This window comes from Nicotiana tomentosiformis, chromosome 5 (genome assembly GCF_000390325.3).
Source record: "Nicotiana tomentosiformis chromosome 5, ASM39032v3, whole genome shotgun sequence".
Taxonomy (NCBI): Eukaryota; Viridiplantae; Streptophyta; class Magnoliopsida; order Solanales; family Solanaceae; genus Nicotiana; species Nicotiana tomentosiformis.
In genome coordinates this window covers 24,761,639-24,767,496 of record NC_090816.1, presented here as the reverse complement: position 1 = coordinate 24,767,496, position 5,858 = coordinate 24,761,639, and positions in this window count along the sequence as shown.

Sequence of the window (5,858 nt, the reverse complement as noted above, 5' to 3'; positions counted from 1 at the left end):
GATTTTACTCAGACTTCAAAGCTCCAATTAGCTTGAATTAGTTCCATAACATCTACATAGCTCGGAATCACTCCTACAAGGCGTAAAACACATAATTAGTGCAAAACACTAGCAATTAATACTCAAACGCAATTAATATGCAGTAAATTGGAATGTAATAAGCGACTAAAACACAAGATTATAGTCTACCATCAACACCCCACACTTAAACCATTGCTCGTCCTCGAGCAATCACACCACACTTTATATGGACACAACCTTACTAAGCAACTCTCCTAACTCATTACACCAAGAATATATAAATTGACTAAGCACAATAGTGTAACATCTTCACCTCAAGAATTGATTCAAAAGCACCATGCATTATTTACAACTCACTCACTTACTCTAATATAGAGGTCAACAACATTGTCTTTCCTTCATGAATCAACTGCCCTCACATAATAGAGAGTAGTTCCACACACAATAAAAGTTAAGAACAATTAGGAACTCAAGATAGAAAGAATTCACTCACTTTCAGAAACAACATTCATATGTCACAAAAGATGCACCATAGGCCTGCCCGTAGTGTACTACTCAACTAATCGAGCCCATTCAATCAAGGATCAAATAGGGCTTTCATTGGTTGTAATGTAAGCTGTAGGACGGGTAGGATACATTTAGATATAAGAGTGACTACACCTCCCTAAGCACTTTAATGCATACATTTCATTATTCGAAACCTCACACTTATGTCAAACCATAACTCCACCTTCACATCAATATACATTAACTCCCAACTTATTTAAGCACAATTACATCATAAGTAACCACTATCAAGGTCGTGATGGTGCCTAACACCGCCGGCAGGCAAGCCAATAGTGAATGATTAATTTAATTACTCATTTTAGTATTTTTAAAATCAAAATTTTCACCAATTAAATAGTAAAAAATAGAATTTACGGGGAAAACAGTGGTATTAACATGAACCACAGTAATGAACCACCCTTAGAAAATCCCAAAATTCGGTGTCACAAGTGCATGAGCATCAACTAGAAAATATAATAAAATACAATATCTGTCTGGAATATAAATTAGACATGAGAAACATAAATAACTCTGATGGAGACTCTGCAGGATGCGAATTGTAACATGAAATACAGCTCACGGTAAGTCCCCGCAACATTCACCCCTCTGTGCACAAAAGACCACCGGGTATATATGCACCTGCACAAAATGTGTAGCAAGTGTAATATGAGTACATAAATCAATGCGTACCCAGTAAGTATCTAGCCTAACCCCGGAGGAGTAGTGACGAGGGGTCGACATCGACAGTTACTAGAGGTCCAGTTAAATAAATAATATGATAATTCATACAATTGTAAAGTACACACCAATAGGGGAGAAATCTGAAGTTTCATATGTTCCAATTATTTCCTTTTAATCATAAATTTATCGATCATCTATCCTACCTTAATATCTCAGAATAAATGCCAAGTGTCAATACCAATCAGATAAGAAATACCATAAAATATCGGCCGTCAGTGAAAAGTTTATCTCGTGAATATTCGGACTACAAGCAGTATAACGCACGATTCTGTCGAGGTTGGAGTAGTGTGTACACTGCCGAGGGTCGAACGACACGAACCAGAGATGCACCTCTATATACTGTCGAGGTGTTCGGCCCGCTCCATAAGAAAGGAAGGAATTTATCCCATTCCCAGAGATACTGTCGAGGTGTTCAGCCCGCTCCAAAGAAAGGAAGGAAGTTTCCGAATCAAAAGATACGCACTTACAATAAAGTACATGAGCACAATAATAAGTACATCTCTTTACATTTATCGAATGCCTTAGCAACAACTCGGGGTATTAAAGCTTGACCTGATACTTATAATTCTAAATCAACTTCAGTTATAACTTTAATTAAATAAGCCAGCAGAACAAGTTCAAATAATTCAATTATTACAGGATAAGGTCCTAAGTCTACCCGAACATAGACATGCTTTAGCTACGTACGGACTCTCGTCACCTCGTACGTACGTAGCGCCCACAACTAGTCGCACATAACAATAAATATCACCTAGGGGTAGTTTCCCCTTCACAGGGTTAGACAGGAGACTTACCTCGCTCCGAAGTTCCATAACCGGTTCCATCGCCGCTCTAACACCTCAAACCAGTGCTCCTTGCTCCAAAACTAGCCAAACAATGTGCAAACCAATAAACATATACTCTAATACTCATAACAAATCAATTTAGACAAATTCCAAACTCCACTCGAAAAGTCGATAAAGTCACCCTTAGGCCCACGTGCCCGGATTCCGAAAATGTTCGAAGATAACTATTACCCATAACATCACGAACTCATATATATAACTTATTCTCAATTCCATGCCCAAATTCGTGGTCAAAACTATTCTAGGTTTTTCTTCAAAATTCCAAATTTTCTACAAATTTTCATGTCTAAATCCATATATAACCCTTGTATTTAACTCACAACTAGTAGAAATCACTTACCTCATGATTGACGATGAAAACGGTGCTCCAAAATCGCTCCTAGGTCGGCTCCCATGGCGGAAATGAGATAAAAATGGCCAAACTCTCGATTTTTAAAAGAACACTGCCCAGTACGACCTTCTTCGCGAACGTGGCAAGTCCCTCGCGTTCGCGAAGCATTACCAGCTCCAGCTCAAAAACTCCCTTTCGCAAATGCGAGTCACTTCTCGCAAACGCAATCCTATACCAGGAGAACCTTCGCGAACGCGTTGCACCCCTCGCGAATGCGAAGGCTAAAATTCCCATACGCCCAGTTTCTCCTTCGCGAACGCGATTCCCCAATCGCGAACGCGTAGCTCAAAAGTCAGCCGCCAACAGATCCTTCTTCACGAACGAGGGAATCCCTTCGCATTCGCGGAGAACAAAACCAGACACCAGACATCAGCCACCACAACTCAGCCAAACTTGGTCCGAAACCATCCCGAAACACACCCGAGGCCCTCCGGGACCTCGTCCAATCACACAAACCAGTTCCATAACATAACACGGACCTGATCGAGGCCTTAATTCACATCAAACAACATCGAAATCATGAATCGCACCCCAATTTGAGCTTAATGAACTTTAGAACTTCAAAATTCTACATTCGATGCTGAAACATATCAAATCAATTCCGATTGACCTCAAATTTTGCACACAAGTCATAATTGATATTACGGACCTACTCCCTCTTCCGGAATTGGAATCCTACTCCGATATCAAAAATTTCACTCCCGGTCAAACTTCCAAAAACCTTCAACTTCCAACTTTCGCCAAACGACCCCGAAATGACCTACGGACCTCCAAATCCACATCCGAACACGCTCCTAAAACTAGAATCACCATACTGAGCTATTCCCAGGCTCGGAATCCCAAACGAACATCGATAACATTAAAATACACTTCAATCCAAATTCATTAAATTCTTCCAAAATGCCAACTTCCCATAATAGGTGCCGAAATGCTCCCGGGTCATCCAATGCTCGATCCGGACATACGCCCAAGTCCAAAATCATCATATGGACCTATTGGAACCTTCAGATCCCGATTCCGAGGTTGTTTACTCAAAAGTCAAGCCTTAGTCAATTTTTTCTAAATTTAAGCTTCCAAAATTAGAGATTGTTTTCCAAATCAACTCCGAACTTCCCGAAATTCAATTCCGACCACACGTGTAAGTCATAATACCTGAAGTGAAGCTACTCAAGACCTAAAACTGCTGAATGACATGCTAGAGCTCAAAACGACAGGTCAGATCGTTACATTCTCTCCTACTTAAACATACGTTCGTACTCAAACGTGCTGAGAACTGCTCCGGAGTTGTCCAAAATCACGGTTTAACACCTTGTGCACCTACCCATGCTACTGCAACCCAGTTGAGTACATTAGCTCGAGCCAGTCTGAAGATCCTCCCTTTTATTTAGTTAAATAAGCCTTAGAGCCAAATTCAAACTTTCAAAATTCTCTATCAGGCCTGTTCCCAACATACGAACACCGTATCAATCACTACACATTGTACCAAAACATGATTGTATACCTTTACTGAATTCACACCATGAACCTCATAATTCACATAACCATAATAACATCCTCTGGCACAAAAGCCAAAATTCCATAAATTTGATGCCCACAACACACCTCATGACGCATGTAAGTCCTGTTCCAACTCTCGCAATACTGCCACGACGGAAGAGATTTGTAAAAATTCATAATCACCTATTGAATCAACAAATCAATGAGTCTCTCCTCCTATCAAGAACCATCACCTTAACCTAAACTAAATAATGATATTTTCTCTTTAATATGCCTCTAATAAATCCAATCGCACTGATCCCAGGTCCAATAATCTCGTCCAACCCAGTACAAGCTTCTCCGGCAATAATCCACCGTAAACACTATCTAAGATTTCATATGACGCCATCAATGAACCAACAAGCTACAACTTGAATATGACACATAAGGAAGAACGAACTCTAGAAAAGAACTATCCAGCCCGCGTAACGAATAAAACGGCCATCAAATACTATGAGCCTTTCCCAGAGGTAAGAAACAGGACACTCAAAAATAAATATAAGGAACTGTGCTTGACATCTCACTGTTGCGACATGCAACTCGATCCAATGTGACATTGTTTCGGCGTGCAACCCGATCCAAACATCACAATATTGCGGCATGCAACCCCATCCACACGACATACCCGTGGCGGCGTGCCACCCGATCCAAACAATATACCTGTGGCGGCATGCCACACGATCCAAATGACATACCCGTGGAGGTGTGCCACCTGGCCCGCACATAATGATCAAAAGAAAACACACATCAAGCCGTAACGCTTATACTCACGAAATGTCTGAATATCAACCCCAACCACGCCAAGTGCATAATATGAATTTTGGGGAGAATGATAGCGCCATACGCTATGAAACTCAAGAACAACTAAGGTGCAATATATGATCTGTATCTCGAGAGCCATCCTGCTCACATAACACCACAGCTACGTGGGACCTCAACACGTGTGCAAAAAATCAAGTTGTCTCACAACCCACTAGCACCATAGAGTATTACATGAAATAGCTGACGATGAAATAATCATCCAATGCCCGAAGACCCCTCCATAAGAAGTTCTATGATGAATGAGCACATCCGACCTGGTGTAGAGCACACATCCATATTTAGACCCATCAACAGACCCCAAGTCGATTCTGACCATACTATACTGGGCTAATAACCTTTCAAGGGTCCACAATGACCTATTCATGACACATAAGCACAACCGCCAAACCCGGAACAAACTCACACGGTCCACAGCCCGAGGAATAGAAAGCCTCTCAGGCACATTTGCGATATTACCATAACCTCCATACTTGGTTTCAATCTTTAACAATCAAGTGACTAACATGCTCATCTGAGTTCGTGACATTCTATCAACACTAAACCGCAACCTTGACCTTCAACTTCTAGTCCCCATGCTTCTCACTGCACCTACCATGGCGCTATGCGATAATACACGCATTCACCATTACCTTTGAACTACTAGCAGAATAAAACAATTCATTGGTTAGAAACCCTTCACTTACTCCTTTCAGAAGAACCATTGCAACACATAACTAAGCTCTCAACCACAGAAAATACAAGCCTCTAGTCACGATCTAAGCCTCAATGACTCTTCTGGAATTCATTTACACCACAAGACCATCCGAATCAAACACCTCCAAAATCCATCAAGTTGTGGTGGCTGCCGAGCTCGCATGTACAACCATAAACCACATGTATAACTTAACACATCGAAGAAGCTTATCATTGCCACAACCGTACTAATTCAACCATTTCCAACCGACCCAACTTCTTCC